Source organism: Phyllobates terribilis, unplaced genomic scaffold (genome assembly GCF_046119375.1).
Source record: "Phyllobates terribilis strain yellow unplaced genomic scaffold, ASM4611937v1 Scaffold_3__8_contigs__length_932513732, whole genome shotgun sequence".
Lineage (NCBI taxonomy): Eukaryota > Metazoa > Chordata > Amphibia > Anura > Dendrobatidae > Phyllobates > Phyllobates terribilis.
The window spans coordinates 923,192,222-923,205,150 of record NW_027362763.1 but is presented as its reverse complement, the minus strand read 5'-3'; positions in this window follow the sequence as shown (position 1 = coordinate 923,205,150).

Genomic DNA, 12,929 nt, shown 5'->3' with positions numbered 1-12,929 from the left:
GAGGGCAAGTCTCATGCCAGCAGCCGCTTAATTCCAGCTCCAGTAGCGTCCACTAAAGCTGCTGCAGTTAAAAAGCTTTTATAAGGATCGAGCTCGGCTGTCCACCGCAAGGCATCCTACTGCCAGTCCCAGCCCCTATGCCTTGGGGTGCCTCCTGATGCTCTTCACTGAGTATCCCGTGGTCCCGAAGCATTTCCTTTGAAAAAACGAAGTGTCCAAACTACAGGTGGTGTAGCTTGCTTAACAGCCGGGATAATCCGCTGACTAGCAGACCCTGCTACTAGGCACAAAGTATTTCCTGGGCTAGATGCAGTTAAAAATTTGTAATTAGATACTCTCGTTGGATGCTGAGAAAGCATTCCATAGAGTCTCCTGGCACGCCATATATGATTCTCTTAAAAAGCTTGGGGTAGGGGTCTAGCGGACCCTTTTATAGCCAAAATCACGGCCCTGTATCGCAATACGTCACCTAGGCTGAAGATAAATGGAACTGTAGCACCCTGAGGGCTCGGTTGCTACAGAGGTATTGCACCTCACCCAGAGGTGTGATATCTCACTCTCAGGTAAGGATGTAGTGTGGATCAGGACCCGACACCTGCATGCATTACACCACATTGCCGTGGGGCAGGGCGACCAATATGCCCCTGAGATGGGCACGACAGTCCCTGTCCCTGGCTGGAGTGGGGGGAGGGAACACTGAGGAAGGGGAACCCTGTAGTGCAGGAGCAAGGAGGAAGCAGTTCCTGGGTGCATTGAGAAGGGAGTATAAAAGGTGGGCACCATCTTAGTTCAGTGCAGAGAAGTCTGAGCAGAAGTGGCAGGGAGCAGGGGCTCTGCATGAGCTCTGCTCCGGAGGCGGGCCTAGTAACAGAGGCCCAGGCCTGGAAGAGGGAGAAGGAAGGAAGAGGAGCGGAGAAGGCTCCAGGAACGAGGAACGAAGGGATCTCAGGGGTGCGGACGGGCGAGTCGCCACCGCACGCCAGAATCCACCTGCGTGGAGGGGTCAGGCCAAAGGGGGAGACCGGTCCCCGAAACTAGTGGAGGCAGGAAACGACCCTCAGCTAGAAACAGGAGGCTGTGACATTTTATGTGGTGCAGCCCCTCGCTACACCCGCTAGGAAGGCACCACATAGGGTCAGGGAAACTGGCGCCAAGTTTACCAAGAGGAGGCCCGAGGCAGCCGGACAGAAGGGTTGGTAAGAAAGGCCAGACAAAGGACACACAAAGGGGGTCCTGTGAAGCGCTCCAAAGATATCTGGGAGTTGTCTGAGCCCCTCACCTGGTGAGCACAGTACGACGTGGGCAGCCGTTACCTGCAGACGTGGTCTGGATAATAAGAACTGTGAGTAAAGGCCCTGGACTGCATCACTGACTCCGTGTCATTACTGCTGCTGCCCTGCACCATCACCCCCATCCTCCGCATACACTGCCCTGAGGCTATACTCCTCCCGTGGGGAGTTATGCTACGCTCTGCTGCACCCACAACACCAGCCTCAGCGGTCTGCCCTGGAGCGGCGGTTCACTCTGACCGCAATCCACGGGTGGCGTAGTCGGACATTTAAACATCAAAACCACATAAATAGTTCCGCCACTGGTTTGACCGCCCTGAGCCACGGAACCGGGTTGCCGCCACGGAGACTACAACCACCAGCATCCACCAAAAAGGGTCCGGCTCCAGGTGTCCCAAGGTCCAGGGGGCGCGTCAGAACATTTTCATCACCTTTCACAATCACCAATGGGACAAGGCAGGGATGTTCTCTGTCCCCTCTCTTATACATCCTAGTGACGGAGCACCTGCTCTCATCAATTCGCCATAACCCCAATATTAGGTGGATTGAGGTGGGAGGCACCGAGTACAAGTGCTCTCTATTTGCTGATGATGTCCTAGTATATATCACTCAATCACATATATCCATACATGCTGTTATGGCTGAAATAGATCACTTTGTTACATGGTCAAATTTTAAAATCAATGCAGCGAAGTCTGAGGCCCTCGATGTCTCCCTCCCCAAATCCATATAGGATTCCATCCAGTCCAACTTTCCCTTTGCCTGGCCCTCACAGGGTATCAAATACTTAGGAATTCCTATTCATAGAGACCTCTCCCATCTATGTTATCTTAATTTTGGGCCCTTTATTGAACAACTCCATACAGACCACGGTTGGCAAGTTAGAACTGTAAGATTCACTACGTGAACCACTGGTGTTTTGTGGAAAAGCACATGTACACTGTGTTCCAAATTATTATGCAAAAAGTGTTTAGGAGTGATAAGGGAAGAATTTGTTTGTTTGTCAGTTAAACTCATTGATGGTGATGTGTGTCAGGGCTCTTTATATCACTGTAAGCAATTGCAGACACCAGTGCTAATTAGTTTGTCAGGTGTGTCCAATGAAAGGCAAGACTACTTAAGAAGGCTCTCTCACATTATTCAGCAGCCTACATTTTCTGCCAAAATGGGAAAGAAAAAGGATGTGTCGGCTGCTGAGAAGCAACAAATTGTGGAGTGTTTAGGTCAAGGCATGACTACAATCAACATTGTGCGATGATCAGGATGAAGTGTCTTAGCAATCAAGAAGTATGTAGCTGATTCACAGTACACACGTGTGCGTGCTGATAAGGGCAAATTGAGGACTCTTTCCTACAGGCAATTACGTCAGGTTGAAAGAGCAGCGGCAAAAAAGCCTTGTCATAGCAGCAGACAAATTTTTGAAGCTGCTTGTGCCTCCAACGTCTCCCGAACAACAAGATGCAGGGTCCTTCAGAGGTTTGCAGCTGTGCATACGCCATCCTGTCGACCTCCTCTATCCACTTCACACAAGCAGAAACGGCTCCAGTGGGCCAAACATTACATGAAGACTGATTTCAAAACTGTTTTGTTCACGGATGAGTGCCGTGCAGCGCTCGATGGTCCAGATGGATGGAGTGGAGGATGGCTGGTTGATGGACACCCCACGCAAACATGGCTACAGCGCCAACAAGGAGGAGGTGGAGTAATGTTTTGGGCTGGAATCATGGGGAGAGAGATTGTCGGCCCCTTTAGGATCCCTGAAGGCGCTAAAGATGAACTCCATAATGTATGTGGATTTTCTCAAACAGCACTTCCTGCCATGGTTCAAGAAGAAGAACCGTGTATTTCACAGCAAGATCATTTTTCTGCATGATAATGCACCATCTCATGCTGCACATAAAACATCTGCATCTCTGGCTGATATGGGCATAAAAGGGGACAAACTTATGGTGTGACCCCCATGCTCCCCTGACCTCTACCCCATTCAGAACCTTTGGAGCATCATTAAAAGGAGTGTCTATGATGGCGGGAGTCAGTTCACATCTAAGCAACAGCTCTGGGAGGGTATTCTGTCCTCATGCAAAACAATTGAAGCAGAAACCATCCAAAACCTGACAAATTCAATGGACGAGAGAGTTCAGAAGCTCCTTTCGAACAAGGGGTCCTATGTGAAAATGTAACATCACCTAGAATAAAGTTTTGAGTTGAAAACTGTTTGATTTCAGTTTCTAACAACCTGCTAATGCTTATAATTTCAAAAATGACCATTTTTTTGGTCTTTATTAAAATGAAAAGGTTGATCGAAAAGTTTGGGGGATCTAAGAGTGTGGCAACCCAGTAGTCATGATTACTTCGAATTCTGACAATATGAGGGTCATGCTGCAGGTAGTGCAGCAAGAAGGCACTTATGTGTCTTGCGCATCTCGGAGCCCCAAAATTATTTTCCGGGCTAGATGCAGCTAAAAATTATTTTTAATTTTAAATCTGGTGGAGCTTATTATAGATGGCCTAATAGGATCAGTGCTGCACACTGCTACAAAGCCCAAATTATTTTCCAGTCAAGATACAGATAAACATGATTAGTAATTTGAAAGCTTAAAACGTTTGGTAGGGTGATTTTAACCAATCATCAAGCTTTTACTCTCCCCAGGATGACACAGGGGTAGAAAAGTCGTTTCGGATCCATGATTTGTTCATCTTTATGAACGTGAGTCTGTCTACATTATCAGTGGAGAGCCGCGTGCGCTTATCTGTCAGCACACCACCAGCAGCGCTGAACACACGTTCAGACAGAACGCTGGCTGCGGGGCATGACAAGATCTCCAAGGCGTAAGTGGCTAGCTCCGGCCATTTATCCAGATTGGAAGCCCAAAAAGAGCAAGGGTCCAGTGACATAGTCGTGGCTTCAATGTTTATTTGGAGATACTCCTGTACCATCGTCTCTAGGCGTTGACTATGTGTCAGACTTCTTGTCTCCTGTGGCCTTGCAAAGGATGGGCTAAAAAAGTGGTGAAATGATTCCGCAAAATTGATGTTACCACCAGATACTGTGGTTCTGTTACGGTTTGAGTGCTGAACACTTGACGGTCCCACGGTTGGCAAGTTGGAACTGTGAGATTCACTACGTGCACCACTGGTATTTTGTGGAAAAGCACATGTAAGATTCTGCAACAGTCTCTGCTGATACTCCTGCATGCGTGCATCCCTTTCTATGGCAGGAATAATTTCTGCAAATTTACTTTTGTACCGGGGATCTAACAGTGTGGCAACCCAGTAGTCAGGATTATTTCTAATTCTCACAATTCGAGGGTCATGTTGCAGGTAGTGCAGCAAGAAGGCACTCATGTGTGTTGCGCATCCAGGAGCACCAAGTCCCTGTTGTGTTGGTGGCGAGGTAACAATCATGCTTCCTTCCTCTGTCCTCTCCCCCCAACCTCGCACAACAGAAATGTGATCAAGGTCTCCCTCATCTGATGAGTCTTCCATCAGTTCGTCCTCCACTTCTTCCTGGGCTCCTGCACCTTCCTCACTAGTTTGGCTGCTACCATGCGCCCTGGTAAAACCATCTCCCCCACCCTCACATGCCTGCCGCCTTGGTGCTGCCAACCGTCTGGACCTTGCAGATGTTAGCCCTTCCGCATACAACTCCTCCTCCTCTACTTCCTCCACCTCCTCTTGTGCCACCACCTGACTCCGAATTCTGTTTAACATGTGCTCCAGCATGTAAATCACCGGAATAGTCATGCTGATAATGGCATCGTCAGCACTAAACATCTTCGTCACGATTTCAAAACTGTGCAGAAGGGTGCATAGGTCCCTGATCTGAGACCACTCCTCCAGCGTGATTTGCCCCACCTCTGAATCTCGTTGGCCCAGGCTATACGTCAGAACGTATTGCACCAGGGCTTGTCGGTGCTGCCACAGTCGCTGCAACATGTGCAGAGTTGAATTCCACCGGGTAGGCACATCGCATTTTAGCCGGTGAAGAGGCAGGCCCAACGACTTCTGTAGAGATGTAAGTCGCTGAGCTGCGGGATGCGAACGGCGGAAGTGAGCACACAGCGACCGTGCCCTCTGCAGAAGGCCATCTAGTCTGGGATAGTGGGCTAAAAATTGCTGGACAACCAGGTTCAACACGTGAGCCATACAAGGCACGTGTGTGACATTGCCCCGGCGAAGGGCCGCACCCAGGTTTGCAGCATTGTCGCACACGGCCTTCCCTGGTTTCAGGTCCAGTGGAGACAACCATTCATGAAATTGGTTCTCCAGAGCTGACCACAACTCCTCAGCTGTGTGACTCACATTTCCCAGACATTTCAATGTAAAAACCGCCTGATGACGTTGAGCCCTACTGCCAGCATAGTAAGGAGGTGTGCAGGATCCCTTCTGCGCAGTTAGAAAGCTTGTGGCATGACCAGACAGGCTTTGGGTGCAGGTGGAAGACCGAGAGGAGGTTGAGGAGGCAGAAGCAGTGGAGGAACTTTGACATAAAGAGGATTGACGCACAACTCGTGGGGACGGCAAGACTTGGACAGCAGCCCCTTGTCCTGCTGTCACCATAGTTACCCAGTGCCCAGTCAGCGACATGTAACGCCCCTGTCCATGCCTACTCGTCCAAGTGTCTGTGGTGAAATGCACCCTGTCACACAGAGAGTTTCTCAAAGAAGCGGTGATGTTGTGTGCGACATGCTGGTGGAGCGCAGGCACACCTTTCTTTGAGAAGTAGTGCCGACTGGGCATCTGGTACTGGGGCACTGCGACGGACATAAGGTCTCGAAAATCCTCTGTGTCCACCAGGCGGAAAGGCAGCATTTCTGTAGCCAAGAGCTTGCAGATGGTGAAATTCAACCTCTTAGCTTTCTCATGGCTAGGAGGAAATGGTCTTTTACTTGTCCACATCTGAGGGACCGAGGGCTGGCTATTGTGCTTAGACGGGGTTGATAAGGGTGTCCCCGGCAAACTGCCGGTCTGTGAGGAAGATGCAGGCGGACATGTTAGGTTGCCTTGATCCAAAGGTGGTGCTATCGATGTCGGACAGCGCTCAACACCAGCTGGTGTTACCACCTCCAAAGAAAATGATGACCTGCCAATCACGCTGGCTGTTGCGGGTAAAGAGGTGGCAGGTCTGCGCCCCAAAACAGGTGTGACTGCTGTCCCCCCAGTCACAGAGGATGAAGAGGCCGCGGATGCACAAGATATGGCAGACGGTGGTTGGCCCGGCCGGCTAGGCCGCATTGTAGCACACTGAGCTTCCCACTGCAACTTATGCTTCATGTCCATGTGCCGGTTCATGCATGAAGTACTCAAACTATGTATTTTTTGGCCTCTACTTAGCTTTTGCTGACAAATGTTACAGATAACACGAGTTGGGTCATCTTTATCGATCTGAAAAAATGCCCAGGCTATGCAAGGCTTAGCACCCATGCGACCTGAAGAGCCACCACGACTTGTGGTGAGAGGCAGAGTTGTGTTTGAGGATGCAGTTGTTGACGTGCTTCCAGTACTACGTCTCTGTCCAGGAAGGCGCAACCTGACCTCGTCGTCACTAGCATCTTCCTCCACCTCCTCTGCTGACCTCATCTCTTGGCTGACTGTGGGTTGACAGTAAGTGGGATCTCCAACCTCATCATCATCACCCTGTGTGTTATCACACCCGTCGTCCTCAGAGCCAACCTGTTCCTGCCCTGACAAAAAACTAAAGTTGTCGCTCCAATCAGGTATTTGAGTCTTATCATCGTCTTCCTCATTGTCTCCACCAACAGGAGTTACAGTTTGGGAATGAGGGTCTACATTATGGTCAGAACCTTCTGCGTCTGGTCCTGGATCCGACTCATAAAGATTCTGTGCATCAGTGCAGATCATTTCCTCGTCTGGATTCACAGAAGCGCTGGAGTCGACCTCTGATTCCCAGGCTATAGTATGAGTAAACAGCTCTGCAGACTCAACCATCTGTTCTACCTCATACTCAGACGGGCAGCTGGAGATTTGGGAGCTGTGAGGAAGCAAGTGCGATTTGGGTGACACCTTTGAGGACTGGAGTATTTGTGATGTTGAAGTTGATGTGGAGGAGAGCCCACTTAAAGGAGCACTTGATATCCGTTGAAGCACCTGCTGTTTTTGTGCCTCATCTGGAATTTGTAGCGATTGGCGTGGCCGTAAGAAAGGGATCTTATCACATTGTCCGCTAAAAGAAGTAGACATTTTAGTTTGGCTGGAAGATGGTCTTTCTTCTGCAGATGTTACTGTTGCTTTAACACCTACCCCACGGACACAACCTTTTATCCCCTTCCCAACACGCCTATTCCCCTTTCCACCAGCAGCAGGCCTTTTTCCACTCATTTTGGTGGTTAACTAATTCACAACTCTGGAGTTGTTTGCACAAAAAAACAATGGATGGTAACCGAGCAGAGCTGAGTGGCCAAACTGTGGTATTAGGCCAAAACTATTGGCTGGGTTAGATGCAGAAAAAAATATATTCAGTTTGCAACCTGATGGAGGTCAGTATAGATGGACTAATAGAGAAAGTCCGACACACTGCTACAAGGCCAAATATTTTTTCAGAGGTAGATGCAGAAAAAAATTATATTCAGTTTGCAACCTGATGGAGGTCAGTATAGATGGACTAATACAACAAGTCCCACACACAGCTAGAAGCCCAAATATTTTTTCAGAGGTACTGTAGATGCAGATACAAGTTATTTTTAATTTGCAACCTGATGGAGGTCAGTATAGATGGACTAATACAACAAGTCCCACACACAGCTAGAAGCCCAAATATTTTTTCAGAGGTACTGTAGATGCAGATACAAATTATTTTTAATTTGCAACCTGATGGAGGTCAGTATAGATGGACTAATACAACAAGTCCCACACACAGCTAGAAGCCCAAATATTTTTTCAGAGGTAGATGCAGAAAAAAATATATTCAGTTTGCAACCTGATGGAGGTCAGTATAGATGGACTAATACAACAAGTCCCACACACAGCTAGAAGCCCAAATATTTTTTCAGAGGTACTGTAGATGCAGATACAAATTATTTTTAATTTGCAACCTGATGGAGGTCAGTATAGATGGACTAATACAACAAGTCCCACACACAGCTAGAAGCCCAAATATTTTTTCAGAGGTAGATGCAGGAAAAAATATATTCAGTTTGCAACCTGATGGAGGTCAGTATAGATGGACTAATACAACAAGTCCCACACACAGCTAGAAGCCCAAATATTTTTTCAGAGGTACTGTAGATGCAGATACAAATTATTTTTAATTTGCAACCTGATGGAGGTCAGTGTAGATGGACTAATACAACAAGTCCCACACACAGCTAGAAGCCCAAATATTTTTTCAGAGGTACTGTAGATGCAGATACAAATTATTTTTAATTTGCAACCTGATGGAGGTCAGTATAGATGGACTAATACAACAAGTCCCACACACAGCTAGAAGCCCAAATATTTTTTCAGAGGTAGATGCAGAAAAAAATATATTCAGTTTGCAACCTGATGGAGGTCAGTATAGATGGACTAATACAACAAGTCCCACACACAGCTAGAAGCCCAAATATTTTTTCAGAGGTACTGTAGATGCAGATACAAATTATTTTTAATTTGCAACCTGATGGAGGTCAGTATAGATGGACTAATACAACAAGTCCCACACACAGCTAGAAGCCCAAATATTTTTTCAGAGGTAGATGCAGAAAAAAATATATTCAGTTTGCAACCTGATGGAGGTCAGTATAGATGGACTAATACAACAAGTCCCACACACAGCTAGAAGCCCAAATATTTTTTCAGAGGTACTGTAGATGCAGATACAAATTATTTTTAATTTGCAACCTGATGGAGGTCAGTATAGATGGACTAATACAACAAGTCCCACACACAGCTAGAAGCCCAAATATTTTTTCAGAGGTACTGTAGATGCAGATACAAATTATTTTTAATTTGCAACCTGATGGAGGTCAGTATAGATGGACTAATACAACAAGTCCCACACACAGCTAGAAGCCCAAATATTTTTTCAGAGGTAGATACAGAAAAAAATATATTCAGTTTGCAACCTGATGGAGGTCAGTATAGATGGACTAATACAACAAGTCCCACACACAGCTAGAAGCCCAAATATTTTTTCAGAGGTAGATGCAGAAAAAAATATATTCAGTTTGCAACCTGATGGAGGTCAGTATAGATGGACTAATACAACAAGTCCCACACACAGCTAGAAGCCCAAATATTTTTTCAGAGGTACTGTAGATGCAGATACAAATTATTTTTAATTTGCAACCTGATGGAGGTCAGTATAGATGGACTAATACAACAAGTCCCACACACAGCTAGAAGCCCAAATATTTTTTCAGAGGTAGATGCAGAAAAAAATATATTCAGTTTGCAACCTGATGGAGGTCAGTATAGATGGACTAATACAACAAGTCCCACACACAGCTAGAAGCCCAAATATTTTTTCAGAGGTACTGTAGATGCAGATACAAATTATTTTTAATTTGCAACCTGATGGAGGTCAGTATAGATGGACTAATACAACAAGTCCCACACACAGCTAGAAGCCCAAATATTTTTTCAGAGGTACTGTAGATGCAGATACAAATTATTTTTAATTTGCAACCTGATGGAGGTCAGTATAGATGGACTAATACAACAAGTCCCACACACAGCTAGAAGCCCAAATATTTTTTCAGAGGTACTGTAGATGCAGATACAAATTATTTTTAATTTGCAACCTGATGGAGGTCAGTATAGATGGACTAATACAACAAGTCCCACACACAGCTAGAAGCCCAAATATTTTTTCAGAGGTAGATGCAGAAAAAAATATATTCAGTTTGCAACCTGATGGAGGTCAGTATAGATGGACTAATACAACAAGTCCCACACACAGCTAGAAGCCCAAATATTTTTTCAGAGGTACTGTAGATGCAGATACAAATTATTTTTAATTTGCAACCTGATGGAGGTCAGTATAGATGGACTAATACAACAAGTCCCACACACAGCTAGAAGCCCAAATATTTTTTCAGAGGTAGATGCAGAAAAAAATATATTCAGTTTGCAACCTGATGGAGGTCAGTATAGATGGACTAATACAACAAGTCCCACACACAGCTAGAAGCCCAAATATTTTTTCAGAGGTACTGTAGATGCAGATACAAATTATTTTTAATTTGCAACCTGATGGAGGTCAGTATAGATGGACTAATACAACAAGTCCCACACACAGCTAGAAGCCCAAATATTTTTTCAGAGGTACTGTAGATGCAGATACAAATTATTTTTAATTTGCAACCTGATGGAGGTCAGTATAGATGGACTAATACAACAAGTCCCACACACAGCTAGAAGCCCAAATATTTTTTCAGAGGTAGATGCAGAAAAAAATATATTCAGTTTGCAACCTGATGGAGGTCAGTATAGATGGACTAATACAACAAGTCCCACACACAGCTAGAAGCCCAAATATTTTTTCAGAGGTACTGTAGATGCAGATACAAATTATTTTTAATTTGCAACCTGATGGAGGTCAGTATAGATGGACTAATACAACAAGTCCCACACACAGCTAGAAGCCCAAATATTTTTTCAGAGGTAGATGCAGAAAAAAATATATTCAGTTTGCAACCTGATGGAGGTCAGTATAGATGGACTAATACAACAAGTCCCACACACAGCTAGAAGCCCAAATATTTTTTCAGAGGTACTGTAGATGCAGATACAAATTATTTTTAATTTGCAACCTGATGGAGGTCAGTATAGATGGACTAATACAACAAGTCCCACACACAGCTAGAAGCCCAAATATTTTTTCAGAGGTACTGTAGATGCAGATAAAAATTATTTTTAATTTGCAACCTGATGGAGGTCAGTATAGATGGACTAATAGAGAAAGTCCGACACACTGCTAGAAGGCCAAATATTTTTTCAGAGCTAGATGCAGAAAAAAATTATATTCAGTTTGCAACCTGATGGAGGTCAGTATAGATGGATTAATAGAACAAGACCCACACACAGCTAGAAGCCCAATATTTTTTCAGAGGTAGATGCAGAAAAAAATATATTCAGTTTGCAACCTGATGGAGGTCAGTATAGATGGACTAATACAACAAGTCCCACACACAGCTAGAAGCCCAAATATTTTTTCAGAGGTAGATGCAGAAAAAAATATATTCAGTTTGCAACCTGATGGAGGTCAGTATAGATGGACTAATACAACAAGTCCCACACACAGCTAGAAGCCCAAATATTTTTTCAGAGGTACTGTAGATGCAGATACAAATTATTTTTAATTTGCAACCTGATGGAGGTCAGTATAGATGGACTAATACAACAAGTCCCACACACAGCTAGAAGCCCAAATATTTTTTCAGAGGTACTGTAGATGCAGATAAAAATTATTTTTAATTTGCAACCTGATGGAGGTCAGTATAGATGGACTAATAGAGAAAGTCCGACACACTGCTAGAAGGCCAAATATTTTTTCAGAGCTAGATGCAGAAAAAAATTATATTCAGTTTGCAACCTGATGGAGGTCAGTATAGATGGATTAATAGAACAAGACCCACACACAGCTAGAAGCCCAATATTTTTTCAGAGGTAGATGCAGAAAAAAATATATTCAGTTTGCAACCTGATGGAGGTCAGTATAGATGGACTAATACAACAAGTCCCACACACAGCTAGAAGCCCAAATATTTTTTCAGAGGTACTGTAGATGCAGATAAAAATTATTTTTAATTTGCAACCTGATGGAGGTCAGTATAGATGGACTAATACAACAAGTCCCACACACAGCTAGAAGCCCAAATATTTTTTCAGAGGTACTGTAGATGCAGATACAAATTATTTTTAATTTGCAACCTGATGGAGGTCAGTATAGATGGACTAATAGAGAAAGTCCGACACACTGCTAGAAGGCCAAATATTTTTTCAGAGCTAGATGCAGAAAAAAATTATATTCAGTTTGCAACCTGATGGAGGTCAGTATAGATGGATTAATAGAACAAGACCCACACACAGCTAGAAGCCCAAATATTTTTTCAGAGGTAGATGCAGAAAAAAATATATTCAGTTTGCAACCTGATGGAGGTCAGTATAGATGGACTAATACAACAAGTCCCACACACAGCTAGAAGCCCAAATATTTTTTCAGAGGTACTGTAGATGCAGATAAAAATTAGTTTTAATTTGCAACCTGATGGAGGTCAGTATAGATGGACTAATAGAATGATGCTATGCCCAAAAGATTTTACTTCACTAGGTGCAGTAAAAAAATTGGTATTCTATACACAGGTGGTATATCTTGCAGCACAGATAGGCTACTCCACTGACTAACACACTCTGCAATAGGCCAAAAAGGATTAGCTTTGCTAGATTCAGCCAAATGCTGTGAAAAAAACTTGCACAGCACTGGCACAGACCTGCCTGGCAAAAACTGATAGGAACTGATGTAACCTAGTCCTGAAAAGGACTCCAATTACAATTAGTCTTTACTCCCACAACCTATCTATTTAAGAGCACAGACCTCCCTGATAAAAGTCGTAGGAAATGCTGTAACCTAGTCCTTAAAAGGACTGCAATCACAACTATTCCCTACTCCCAAGCTATCTGTAGATTTGTGCGAAAATT